The following is a 14,893-nucleotide window of genomic DNA, read 5'->3' as shown; positions in this document are numbered from 1 at the left end:
TATACCCACTAAAGTGAATAGCCTTGGTTGATAGAGGTTGACAGAGATGAAACAAATCATCCTATACAAATTGTAACTGGTTAGCCCTTTCTCCTCTACATAGTTCACGCATCAAAGTTCACACACCTATTTATGAGCTCCAAAAGGCAGGGATCTGAAATCACACACTACACAGCACAGAGCATAGAGCTGAGTGTAATTTAAGACCTAAGTGTAAGGAATGGACACACCACCCTCTACACAATTTCATAGGGAAACGAGCAAACCTGAGGCTGTCAATCTCCTGCTGCATGCTGGAGAAGGGCAGGGCCATCTCCTACAATTGACTGGTGATGAGATTAACTGTCAGGAATGACTAATACAGATAGCAGAGGAGGGAGATAGCAGACAAGATTCACACTAGGTGCTTTGTATTGAAGCAAGTACGTACTGTAGAAAGATATGCTTTGTTCATTTTTCATTTCAGAGGTTTACAACCACTTTAACAGAAGGAAATAATGATTTGTTAGAGAGCAAATATAATATTTAGGATATGGATCTTATGCACATCTCTCTTAGGAGGCCTCAATGTCCATTTAGTCATTTGGACCTTGTAGTAAATGAATTGTATAGAAAATGTCCTGACTTCAGTGAGAGTGAAAAATGCCCTATTTTGGTATTGGAGAAATAATGTCCCATCGTCCGTGTCAATGGGAGGAATGGTGCCCCATCTTTAGTGTCTGTGGGGCAATAGTGTTCTATGGTTTATATCAGTAGGAGGAATAGTGACCCATAATTGGTGTTAACTGGAGGAAAGTGCCCATCTTTGGTGTTAGTGGGAAAAATAGTGTTCCATGATTTGTGTCAGTGGGAGGAATAGTACCTCATCATTGGTATCAGTTGAAGGAATAGTGCCTCATCACTGGTGTCAATGGAAGGAATAGTGCCCCTTCATTGATGTCAGTGAGAATAGTGCCTCATCATCGGTATCTGTGGGAGGAAAAGTGCCCCATCATTGGTGTTGGTGGGAGCAATAGTGCCCCATCGTTGGTGTCAGCGGGAGGAATTATGCCCCCTTGTTATTGTCAGTGGGAAGAATAGTGCCCCAGGGGAGAAATAAAGGCAAACAAAGGGCCACATCCTCCCCTGGGCCACAGTTTAGAGACCACTGATCTAGCTGATTGGCATCTTTCTATACATCGTCACAGTCACTTTTTTATGAATGTACCTGCACTACCACTGATGTTATAGATTATGAACCAGTATTGAGAGATTGAAATATATTAAAGTTCAGTTTTAGTTTAAATGAAGCCAGACTTACAGATGTACATTGCTTCTAGACTATTTTATGACAGGTTTATGTCAGTGATTTACTACTGCACCCATTAATATTTTTTTACAGGCTCTATGAGAAGAGTTTTTATGGCACGTTTGCATTTAATCTTTTTTTACTTCATGTCAAATCGTGACTTAAACTGGTAGTGTTCTGTCACCTTATTTGGCTGTTCACTACAGACATGAGATTAAAATCTGATATTTTCTGTCACTGACTTGGAAATTTTTGAGAAATGACGATGGCACTGTTTAAAAGCTTTCCCATTTTCTCAATACAGTTTGGGAGTTGTCAGTTCTTGTTATTGTCACACACCCCATCTTCTGTAGGAACAGAGAGTCCCTCTCTGAAAAGCCTTACTCACCCCCTCAGAGAGGGGAGTGCCTATGTACCAATGAATATCCAAGGTAAAACCATAGTGTGACACTCAGTTGCAGGATTCTGATTCCTCATTTGGGAAAAAGCTTACTGTCATGGATCTCCAGATGATGGCAATCCCGTGTGCTCTTACATTTTCTGAAGGTCACTCATCCATCATAACAATGTAGCAGAAGCTGCAGTACATCCACAATGCATAGTGGTGAAGGTGGGACAATAACCATACTTTTGACTAGGACAGTGACTCCCCAAGACCTGGAAATCTGGTGTGACACTTGCCAGTAGTAAAATCTTCAATGTTTAGTCTACAGCTGTTAATAATCCTGTAGGACAGGAAGATAAACTGGGGCTGGCTTTCTGCTTTTTCATGTCCCATTAATTAGTGGCAGGGTATATGGCAATGGTCTTCTGTGTCCTCCAATGAATACTGAATTAAATTTTTTTTTTCATTTTGAATAGAGTGGGGAAAGGTTAGACCCTACAGTATATTTTACATTTTTATTGCTTTCTGTGTTCCCATTGGGGAGAGTTACTCCTCTAGTTGTCCTGCTGGCCACTGTCACCAACAAAGAAAGTGAGGGGAAATCGATCATTTTAGTGTTGTCCCCAGAGCATGAAGTAATAAGAAATATCCCAATGTGTACACCTGTTCTGGGGACCACTAGGGAATTTTCCTCACTTTTGAGAAATTTCTTCTTTCTGTTGCATCTCAAGGATAGGAAGTGAAGAAACATTTTCCCAGTGCTACAAAGACAGCAAAAAAATAATTTAGCTGAAGTTTTTTTGTAGCATTTCCCCACACCATTCAAAAATAAAAGCTTTTATCTATATGTAAAGTTTAAGGCTGGATTCACACTGTCTAGTTTGTCTTTCATATAGCAGAACTGAAAAGATTTTGCCCAGGGATACACTTACATGTATGATAATGATAGACTCATAGCACACTTTTTTTGACCTAAATAATGGTAACATGCAGAGGCGGACTGACCATTCGAGCATTTGGGCACTGCCCAAGGGCCCGGGGTCAGTAGAGGGCCCCTTGAAATGCCCCTGGTACCTTTTTATAGGCTTTTTTGGGTGTGCTATACCCAGCTTTAGGTTATAAGTCACCTGTTGTGTGCAGGAGGAGGGTGGCTATCTTCCTCTAGGCTGTTGTGTCAGGAGAAACCTGTCAGAATTGACTCATGCAGAGAGTGGAGAGATCAGGGAGGAGACTCACACTGATTTTGGATTCAGGCTAGTGCACACTATAGTGGGATGTGCTTTGTTCATTTTTCATGTCTGAGGTTTACAACCACTTTAAGAAGATCCAATGGCCATAGCCTCCAGTGTTTGTTTATATCTAGGAGTAATAGTCTCCCATTCTGAGCTGGGTCTGTACAGTATAAGCCCCAAGATTTACTAAAACTGGAGAGTGCAAAATCTAGTGAAGCTCTGCATAGAAACTAATTAGCTTCCAGGTTTTATTGTCAAACCTAATTAAACAAGTTGAAGGTAGAATCTAATTGCCTACCATGCACAGCTGCACAAGATCCTGAGTACACCAGTTTTAGCAAATTCCCCCAAGTGTCTGAAAAGTGAACTTATTCTGTAATGCTTTCGGACTTCTGTTTTTATGTAATGTGCATATGGCGACTTTAGTTCCTCTTTTAGGGGGCATATTGATAAGAATTGTAATAGACAAAGAGAAGACGCCCACTTGCATTCTTTGTACTGGCATAAAGCCTCCCCTCCCCACCCCTCACTAGCTCTGCAAAGCATGCCTACCTAAGTTCGGGTGCCCTGCAGACTCCCCCACATTTGCATTGCTGGATGAGGAGAGTCTTATAGAGGGGTGGGCAATTTGTGGACTAAAAATTTAACACTTGTTCAGAGATGGGCTTTATAGCATATACTGGTCAAACTGTAACATTAAATATTCATTACCAGATTGTATTTCAATTATTTCTAGCTTTCTACAATTAATCTGAACAATCTGGAAGTTTGTAAATATACTTTGTGAAGATCTCCACACATTTACTTGCTTGAATTCTGTGAGATATATTCACTATGCCCTGTGGGTAGGCTCTGCTGTGGATCAACTTTACCTATAAATGTTAGTCACCAGTTATATTCTGTGTATCAAAGAAAGAAGCCAGGCCTTTTTTTAAAGCAATCCTCTGAGCTGGCCAGAACCATTGGGTATGGCCAAATTTTCTTAACACAGGGAGGGGTTTAAGCACTTCAAGTCTGGACATTTTCACCCCCTTCCAGTCCAGGCCAATTATCAGCTTTCAGTGCTATCACAATTTGAGTGATAGCGCAACATCGTCATGCAACACTGTACCCATATGAAATTTTTTTGAGACCGATCGAGCTTTCTTTTGGTGGTATTTGATCACCACTGGGTTTTTTTATTTTTTGCTATATAAATGAAAAAATACCGCAAGTTTGGAAAAAAAAAAGCATTTTTTGCTTAGTTTTGTTATAAAATTTTGCAATTAGATAATTTTTCTTCATAAATTTAGGCCAAAATGTATCTGCTACATTTTGGGGGTACAAATAACCCAAAACAGTTTATATTATTAAGTTTATGTGAAAGCTATAGAGTCTACAAACTATGGGATATATATCTGAAAATTGATCAGTTGAGATCCTAAAATGGTATGGCATATGGTAGCGATGAGGACGCTGGTATGGGATGTGGCAGTGATCAGGACATTAGCATGAGGTATGGCGGTGATCAGGACGCTGGTATGGTAGTAGCCAGGATGCTGTTATGGGGTATGGGTGTGATCAGGATGCTGGTATGGGGCATGGTGGTGATCAAAACCCTGGCACCCTGGCATGGGGCATGGTGGTGATCAGGATGCTGGCATGGGGCATGGCGGCGATCATGATGCTGGTATGGGGTATAGCCGTGATCAAGATGCTGGTATGGGGTATGGTGGTGATCACAGCGCTAGTATGATGTAGGGTGGTGATCAGGGTACTGGTATGGTGCATGGAGGTGATCAGGGTGTTGGTTTGGGGTATGGCGGTGATCAGAACATTGGTATGGTATATGGGGGTGTTTTGTGTGCACTGGGACAGGTGACACGTTCTCCCTGCATTATTTATTATGAATATTTTGGGGCAGAGATCAGGGGCACTGGGGTGGCTGGCACTGCAGTGTGTAAGTGTACAAGCAGCTTGACAGGCTGCTGTACACTCACACACTGCAGGATTGCTTCTCTCTGCTCTCATACTGAGAGCAGAGAAAAGCAATTTTTACTTTCAGTTTCTAGTGTTGAGTGCTATGATTGGTCATAGTGGTCACATGGTAAAACACCACGTTATCACCCAAACACAGAGGTAATATGATCCACTGTGTCTGGGTGACACACCGATCACCAGGCTCCCGGGTGTGCACTCTGTAAGCTGCAAGAAGCCATCGACACAGGCTGACATACAGTAACACTAGCCCACATTGGCACTGCTTTCCGTCCACTGTCTATGTAGAATGGGCAGAAGGGAAGAGGTATGGTAAAATAAAACAAAAGCATTTTTGTGCCCATAAACTATGCTTAGATTGCTCTTCCACGTGAGTTGGACTGCCTGTGCAACCACTGTAGGGTCCAAGTATGGCATCATTCTACCAGTAGTGACACTGTCCAAAGCCAAAACTAGGGAAAAGGTCAGATCAGTAAGAAAAAAAAATGTTAGTGGCCTGCAACTCTAAAACCATTCCTGTTTTGGGGGTCGTCCCATTGTTGCCCTGATTTCATTAACACCAAAGCAGCTGAAACTGATTAATAACTCTCTCTTCTACTTCACCAATAGCCCAGAAGTTTCATTGACTTCCTGCTATACTCTGATTACAAAGTGTTTTCTTTGAGCAGTGTCTATAAGAGAAATGTCAGAACTGGCCCGGAGGTTGAAATGGGAGCAGCCCTGTAACTGACATCACTATAAAAGTAGCTCCCACACGCCTACCATCCTTGGACCGGAAGCTGATCCCGGCACTTTAACCAGATACAGCATAGGGAGGAGCGTCAGGGAACCCACGTGACATGCAGGCACCAGAGAGAACACAGGCGGCACCATCGATGAAGCCTACGGGAGGCCATCTTGGTTGGGTCCGGCGGCGTGACGTTTCGCAGGGTATAGTACGTACGACGTTTGCGGCAAGTAGGAGGGAGGAAAAGCAGCGGGCCACCGAGATTTGCAGCCGAGAATGCCGAGTATTACCGCGTAAAATGCTTTCATCCTCCGCCTGATGGCTGAAACTAAGGTAGATAGCCGTAGCGCTTCTCCTCATGTACACCTCGTTCTCGCAGCATGGATAGGTAGCGGGGTGAGGATGCACAACCGGCCAGGGAGCCTGGGCCTGAGGCGTTGGGCCGGCCCTGTTCCCGGCAAGTGAGCGCTATGCCGGCTCACCCCACAGCCCGTCACTGAGCCGAGAGGGATTTGCAGTGTGCTGACTCCTCACCCCTCTGTTTCTTCTTTGGTACGGGCCAGTGTGGCAGTGTACCCGAGCAGGTATACCCGCTTTTCAGGGTAAACCATGGATGACTAGAAGTGGGGGGAGCGTGCTTTGCCGCTACATATAGCTTTACAGTGCCAGACGTGTAATAGTAATGTATGTGGAGGCGGTAGGCATGGCTCCTGACCGAATACCCGCTGTTAGGAGGAGGTTGGGTGACAGAAGGGGGTTTATTTACTAAAGCTGGAGAGTCCAAAATCAGACTCCCTTCTGCATAGAAACCAATCGGCTTCCAGGTTTCATTGCCAAAGCTTCATTGAACAAGCTGAGGTTAGAAGCTGATTGGTTTCTATGCAGAAGGGAGTCTGATTTTGGACTCTCCAGCTTTAGTAAATAAACCCCAAGGTGTCCTGTAGACTGAATTGAGGTTGTATAAAGGGGGCCGGGCAGATCTGAGGAAGCAGGTAGCATGGCAAGGTTTGTCTGTGAGACTTGTGAGAAGTGTATCTGGTAGGCACAGTAGTTCCATGTAGCTTTGTCTTTGTTTCCATTGTAAGATCTTCACCCCTCTCATAAATGACAAGGAAGGCACCTTATAGGAATGTTTAGCCCTGTAATCTCCAGTCTATACTTCTAGACAATTGCTGACATTTTGTATGTTCGGCTAGGTTTGCACTTGTGTGGGTCAGGAACCCGTGTTTATTTGCACACGGTCCCGCTCTGCAGGCAAAACACTGCTCTTTACAGATGCACGGGGGTGCCATTAATTCCTAATGGCACCCCCACACATCAGACAATGCGGCAAGTTTTTGTGTTCAAAACTGTGTGGTGCCATGGCACCATGTGGTTCAGTGCGGCTGTGGTTTAAAAAAAAAAAAAAAAAAGTCTGGGGCTCTTTCCCTACATTTTCTGAAGGTTCAAATGAATTAGCTGCTGTGCCATCCGCACGAACCGTGCAAGTGTAAACCTAGGCTTTCTCACGGTGCCATTTTCACTAACGGCAGATGAATCCATCTCCTGTTACTTCCTGGAAGTCTGCCCAGAACTCTAGATCTGTTTCTTGGATCACATGACAGGAACTTCCAGGATGCATCTGTGAAGCCAGTGTCTCACCCAGTCAGGAAGTAGAAAAATAGTAATTGTAAGTCAAGGTGAAAATGTCTAACTTGTTGCTGGCCGAGTAATGCATATATGCGTCATCGGGGAGCCTGATTTCCATGTTTTAGTGAAGGTCAAACAGTTTGATACAAACTATTTATTTCGCTACTAGAAGTGCCCACTGTGTGCGCTGTATGTAGCCTGAGCTACATAAACAGTGTTCCAGCAGTGAGACCGGAACTTCCCATCTCTTTCCTGGAATGAATTAGGCTGAGCGCCACTCAGCCTTTTACAGGGAGTTTTGTATTCTGTGAATAAATACAAAGCTGTCTCTTATTGCCTGAGTCGGAGATCATAACCACACTGCCCACCTCACTTCCCGCCTCTCTGCCCCAGCCATTCAGAGAAAGCTTTATATTCATTTAGAGTACAAAACTCTCTGTGAAAGACTGAGTTGCGCTCAGCTTGACTCATTTTTTCCGGGAAAGGACTGGATAGTTCCAAATCGCTTTGGGGACACAGCACTGTATTTCTCAGAAACGCGTCTTTACACGGCACTAGACTTGTGACTTTATTCCAAAGAGTTGGACCTTGTCTGACAGTGGCTGGCATGGCTTTTCTCAAGGTATTGGAATCTCCCTTTGGACCTGAGGATATCACAGCTCTCTGGCCAGGCTAATAGTGACTGAGAGGACTAAGTCTCAGTTCACACTACTGCTTCCTCCTGAAAGTCACGCGACTTTGCCAGGCAACTTGAGAACTATTCTGAAGCAACTTTCAGAGAATGCCTGGGTAATCTTCCTATAATGTTGTATCCAAATCACATCAATATAGATGAGGATCTGACTTGGAGACGACGTCTATTAAAGTATATGGGCACAAGTCAGATAGAAGTCACCTTGTGGTACAGGAACCTTTTCTAAAGTCGGAGCGACTTCAGTAGTACTAACGGCTCTCGTTGACTAATATGGAATTTCACATGTCATGCGACTTGGGGTTTCACAAGTCTGATCCCAATCACGGCAGTGTAAACCGAGCCTAACACCCCAGTCACATCAAGCCCGATTCTGAAATCGTGCGACTTACAGTGAAGTTGCACAATTTCAAAGTCGGGGGACATGCCTATTTCAGGTGCAATTTGCAAGACATCTGACACGGGTGTCTATGTAAATCGCACCAAAAGTAGTACATGTAGTACTTTAGAAATCGGTATGGCTCCGACCAAGTTGGAACCGCACCGATATGACCACTGTAATTGTGGACAATAGGGTGCGACTTGGCTTACGATTTGCGAGTCGCACGGCATGCAAAACCGTATGCTAAGTCGCACCCGGTGTGACCTGGGTGTTACATTCACACTCACTCTACAGGCTCTAAGTTCTCATCATTTGTGAGTGCATTACTGTAGAGAATGTTGTTAATAAAATTTCATTATTTTAATACTCATTGCACTTAGAGGCTTCCTTTTTTGTGCATTTACATTTTTTTTTTAATTTTTTTTTTTTTAGTACCAGAGACCCCTGATCTGCTCCTCGGTGCTGCTGTGGCTTGCCTCCTAGCTTTTAGTATAATCTGTTTGACACCTGGGTGTACATGTCCTGCCTTATCAGTATTGATATGTTCATAGTAGTTTGTCTATATACAGTGCATTCATAAAGTATTCAGACCCCTTGACTCTCAATTTTGTTGTGTTGCAGCCTGATACTACAGTTGTTTAAATTGATTTTTTTTCTCATTAATATACACTCAGTAACCCCCAATAAAGTGAAAACAGCATTTTAGAAATGTTTGCAAATTCATGAAAAAGGAAAATGCAAAATATTGCATTGGTATAAGTATTCAGACCCTTTGAAAAACACTTGCAATTTTAAGTAGGGTGCTTCTCAATTCTTTTGCTTGTTGCTGAGCTGTCTTTAAACTTTGTTCAGTTGTGGTAAATAAAATTGATTGGACAAGATTTGGAAAGGCACACACTTCTCTGAGAGGCCTCACAGCTGACAATGTATACTTTATCAGAGCAAAAGCCATGAGGTCAAAAGAACTGTATGCAGAGCTCAGAGACAGAATTATTGCAAGGCACAGATCTGGGAAAGGGTCCAAAAAAAAGTTTTTTTGCTGCCTTGAATGTTCCCAAGGGGACAGCAACCTCCATAAATCTCAAATGGAAGTTGTTTGGCACAACCAGGACTCTTTCAAGAGCTGGTCGCCTTGGCCAAACTGAGCAGTTGGGGAAGACGGGCCTTCGTAAAAGAGGTGAATAAGAACCCAATGGTCACTGTGACTGAGATCCTGTGTGGAGATGGGACAAAGTTCCAGAAGGACAACCGTCACTACAGCCCTCCACAGATCTGGGCTTTATGGCATAGTGGCCATACAGAAGCCTCTCATCAGTGCAAAACACATGAAAGCTGGCATGGTGGTGGCAGCATCATGCTTTGGGGGTGTTTTTCAGCAGCAGGGACTCTGCTTCATTCACCTTTCCCTCAACCCTGACCAGTCTCAAAGTACAGAGGTATCCTTAATATAAACCTATTCCACAGCTCTCAGGACCTCAAAATGGGTTGAAGGTTCACCATCCAACATGATGATCCTTAGTGCACAGCCAAGACGACACAGGAGTGGTTTAGGGACAACTCTGTGCATGTCCTTGAGTGGCTATGCCTGCTCAGTATATACAAACACTGAGAAGTAGGGAGAAGGGTTTGGTGGAAGAGATCAATTAGGTCTTTTAAAAAAAAACAAAACCTGACAGGTATGATTTTTAAGTTTAATTTATTTTTTGAAAGGGCTGCTGGCAGGGGGTGAGAAGGGGATAACACATGAATGTAAGATGATTTTGCATCAGCATGCTGATGTGATTTTTAGGAAAAGGTCCACTTAACCAGCATAGTAGATTGGATTCTTTAGCCAGTGTCAGATTAATTTTTATCAAAATCAGCTGTGTGGATTGTTGCAAATTTCAGCACTTTTTGTTGGAGTGAAGGGCAAAACTCTAACATGCAGATATCTGTTTCCAGTGAAACTTTGATATGCACATGGCATACTGACCTTTCTTCATACTGAGTCTCTAGCTTAGCCACTGCTAGCCATGCACCGCATAGGTTTAGAGGAGAGAGGTCTGTGTGGGATGGATACGTCTTTAACTTTCTCTTGGCTTCGCTGTGTACAAATGTCATGTGGCTCTTTACAGCTGTTTACTGACCACTAGAGCAGTGTTTTTCAACCTTTTTTGTGCAAAGGCACACTTTTTTCATGAAAAAAATCACGAGGCACACCACCATTAGAAAATGTTAAAAAAATTTACCTCTGTGCCTATATTGACTATATATAAAGTAATTCTCTTGAATAGGAATCAAACACAAAGAAATTATTTTATAATTACTTTATTATGAAATAATAAAGTATTTTATAATTGGACCCGGGGGCCGGACCAAGAGTAGATGAATGATGTGTATGTGTCATCCATAGTAAGTATAGTAATATTCCCCCATAGTAAGCATAGTAATTAATCCCCCATATAGTAATTCATCCTCCATATAGTAATTCATCCCCCATAGTAATTCATCCCTCATATAGTATTTCATCCCCCCATATAGTATTTCATCCCCCCATATAGTATTTCATCCCCCCATATAGTATTTCATCCCTCATATAGTATTTCATCCCTCATATAGTATTTCATCCCTCATATAGTATTTCATCCCTCATATAGTATTTCATCCCTCATATAGTATTTCATCCCCCCATATAGTATTTCATCCCTCATATAGTATTTCATCCCCCCATATAGTATTTCATCCCTCATACAGTATTTCATCCCTCATACAGTAATTCATCCCTCATATAGTAATTCATCCCCCATATAGTATTTCATCCCTCATATAGTATTTCATCCCCCCATATAGTATTTCATCCCCCCATATAGTATTTCATCCCCCCATATAGTAATTCATCCCTCATATAGTAATTCATCCCTGATATAGTAATTCATCCCCCCATATAGTATTTCATCCCTCATAAAGTAATTCATCCCTCATATAGTATTTCATCCCCCACAGTACTATTCCCCCCCCCCCCTTCTAGTAAGCCAAGTCCCCCGTGTCAATTCACTTACCTTTTGCGTTCCTCTCGCTGTCTTCCCGCGCCGTTCGGGTCTTCAGGGCGGACTGTGAGAGGAGCCTAGCTCCCCTCCCCTCACGTTCGGCACGCTGCCCCGCCTACACACATCCTGACAGCCACATCCGCAAGCCGGATTAAAAGGTCCGCGCGGACTTTTGGGGCTGCCAACCGAGAGGAGGCAGGGGAGCGGCCGACCGAGAGGAGGGAGGGGAGCAGGCGCCCGGCACACAGAAGAGCCGCATTAGACTGGGTAAAGAGCCGCATGTGGCTCGCGAGCCGCGGCTTGCCGACCACTGAATCATTAGATTCTAATGATTGGTCTATTTGTGAGCCGAAGCCACATGTTACAGATGAAATTGGAATTTTTCCCACGGCACACCAGACAATATCTCACGGCACACTAGTGTGCCGCGGCACAGTGGTTGAAAAACGCTGCACTAGAGGATCTACAGCGGGTAAAATAAGTATTGAACAAGTCACAATTTTTCTCGATATATTTCTAAAGGTGCTTTTGACATTAAAATGTTCACCACTTCAGTATCAGCCCATGCAATCCATACATACAAAAACAAATAAGTTCAGAAAGTTTCACCACATGTCATTAACAACTCATGCAATACATACATACAAAGAAACCAAAACAAGGCTAGAAATTAGGTTGTGTAATAAAATGGAATGACACATGGAAAAAGTATTGAACGCATTAAGAAAGGGAGTTACAAAAAGGCATGGAAAGCCAAGACAGCAGCTGAAATCTATCAGTAATTAGAAAGCAATCGTGCCCATTGTCAGAGCAATTAATATCAGTTGGTTCAGTCTCAACTGATGTCCTATTAAAAGGTGTCTCATTACCAAGGTGTCACACCAGAAACATCTCATGATGGGTGAAAGCAAAGCTCGCTCAAGACCTTTGCAACCTTATTGTTGCAAAACATACTGATGGCATTGGTTACTGGTGCTTGCTGAGAGGCTGCTCCAGCTTCTGGTCCTGGCTTCTGGGGATTTCAACCAAACTGTTGGGCTCTTTTCAAAGCCTGGGCTAGGTCTGTGACGACAGCAGGTCCCAGGATTGCAGAACTAACTGGCTATACTTCAATAAAAGCTGGAAATCAGCTTTAAAAAGTGAAGTTCAGATAGTTGGTTTGGACCAAGCTGGTCCAAACAAACTATTTCACTAAGAGATACAGTGGCTGTATAAAAGGTATGTAGCCTCGGCTACAAACAGTATACAGTGCTGTGTTTTGTCAGTAGGACCAGAACTTCCCATTTCATTCCCTGAACACATTTGAGTCAGCTGAGCAGTGTTAAGTCTTTCACCAAGAACTTTGTACTCTGAATACAAAGCTTCCTCTGATTGGCTGAGTTGGAGATCGTGATGACATCAGCTCCCTTTGAAAGGCTGAGTGCTGCTCAGCCTGGCTTGATTTTGGAAGTGGAACAGAAGGCTAGTATACTAGCTAGTATACTGGCTAGTTACAGTTTTACCCCCTGTTAACACCAATGCAACTTGTCTAGTGATTTGACAGTTCAAATCGCATGACAAGTCACACCGATTTGAAAATTGGTTCCTGTACTACTTTTTGCCGGTTTCTGGTGCAGCTTGTGTTGACGTGTGCATGAAGTCGCATGGATGTCTAAGAAGTCTCACCGACATGTGACTTTGAAATCACGTGACTTCAAAGTCTCTTATTTAGTGTGAACCAGTGCTTATACTGCTGCTGTATCTCTTGGTAAAGTAAATAGTTTGTTTGGACCAGCTTGGTTTTAATTAATTATTTAACCACGTGTCCTCCTGAGGATTTACCCGCCTTCCTGACTATTTACCCACCTTCCTGACCAGGCCTCTCTTTGCTATATACAGTGCTGCACTTTTTCAACTGGTAATTGTGCGGTCATGCAATGCTATACCCAAACGAAATTTGACCTTTTTTTCCCCACACAAATAGAGCTTTCTTTCGGTGGTATTTGATCAGCTGTGCGCTTTTGTGCCTCCTGTGCACGCTATAAACAAAAAAAAGACCAAAAATTTTTTAAACCCAATATTTTCTCATTTCTGTCATAAAAAATATCCAAAGAACTCAAATTTCGTCATAAATTTAGGCCAAAATGTATTCTGCTACGTCTTTGGTAAAACAAAATCCCAATAAGTGTATATTGATTGCTTTGCTAACACTTCATTTTTGGGGACACGAATACTAAGTGGGCACTGGTATAGTTTTGTTCGTAATCAATATATTGATCCATACAAACACTATACTAGTAATGATGGTGATCAGCGACCTATAGCATGAGTGCGATAGTGTGTGGGCAATCTAACGCTAGCTGGAAGGGACGCTAACTGACCCTATCTGACATCACTAGTGGCACGAATACAGTGATCAGTGAAAAATACTGTACACTGACACTGTACTAATTGCACTGGTGGGGCATTCAAAGGGTTAAATGTAGCAAACAAGGGGTTAAAATATCTATCTAATGTGTGTTGGTGCAGTGTGCTGTTTTTACTCACCTGTGATGTATTTCTTCTCTCTCTGGAACAAAGTGATTCCAGGGAGAGAAGAACCAGCTAGATCTTGTGCCTGTATTTACAAATACAGGCACAGCCCTGCACCTCCATTCGCTGTAGGAGATCGGCAGAGTCCTGGCCAAAATCACTGGCCGAGACCTGCTGACATATACCTCCTACAATTAATGACAACGGGGGGGGGGGCACATGCGGGCTCTCAACCCTGAAGAGCAAAGTGACGTATGGGTACGTCGCTTTGCCTGCTGTTACCGCCCGTCTGCAGTACATTGCCTATTGTTTAACATGTATTTTAAGGACGTATTACCCTTCATACTGCATCCTGGGCTGCTCACCGCTCGGATGTGCAGTTACATATGTGTCACCAAGGCTTATGTCAGGCTGCTATTGATTTGTTTAGGCAGCTGCACACATCTGTGCCGCATCAATACTGATTTCTGGTTGTGGAGAAATAGGTACGGTATACCATATATGGTGGGGATGCCCAAAAATCCAGGTATTTTGGAAGACAATAACCCATTTGATAGGAAAGATAACTGAAATAGACATAGGGCTAGATCCAGAAGTATGTATTTTGCACAAAATGGATATAACGGTGAATAAATATAAAAAATCAGGGATATGGTACTATCTAAACGCTGCAAAAGGTCTGATACCCAAGTTCTGGCGGAAAGTGGAGGTGCCGAGGGAGGAGGACTGGATAAAAAGAGTGGAGCAGATCAGAAAGATGGAAAAACTCTGCCATATTCAAAAAGATAAGATGGAGGTCTACTATGGGAAATGGGAGAATTGGGAAAAAGCCAGATTATACATGAAGTATAGGAAAGAATAAAGAGAACTTTACTCTACTTGCTATTCTAAGAAGATGATGGGGATAGGGTGGGGGGAGGTGGTGGGAGGGATTGAGAAATAACTCCAGAAAGAGAAAATAAAGTAGAATGTTGGATATGATATTGTATTTTTATATATATAATGAGGATGATATGTTTTTAAATTGAAAAACTAATAAATATTT

At 42.9% G+C, this 14,893-nt stretch overlaps 1 protein-coding gene across 1 annotated transcript in view; it reads left to right on the top strand.

The window, feature by feature from the left end:
* Positions 1–5,808: 5,808 nt before the first annotated feature.
* Positions 5,809–14,893, top strand: part of DGCR8 (DGCR8 microprocessor complex subunit) — a 76,059-nt gene continuing 66,974 nt past the window's right edge. Inside the window, exon 1 of the mRNA XM_089672460.1 lies at positions 5,809–5,942. The gene's annotated coding sequence lies outside the window, so the exon portion shown is untranslated. The remainder of the gene's footprint in view (positions 5,943–14,893) is intronic.

Source organism: Staurois parvus, unplaced genomic scaffold, assembly GCF_062004578.1.
Source record: "Staurois parvus isolate SC_StPar_1 unplaced genomic scaffold, SC_StPar_1.0 ptg000129l, whole genome shotgun sequence".
Taxonomy (NCBI): Eukaryota; Metazoa; Chordata; class Amphibia; order Anura; family Ranidae; genus Staurois; species Staurois parvus.
This window is presented reverse-complemented; position numbering and strand designations above follow the sequence as displayed.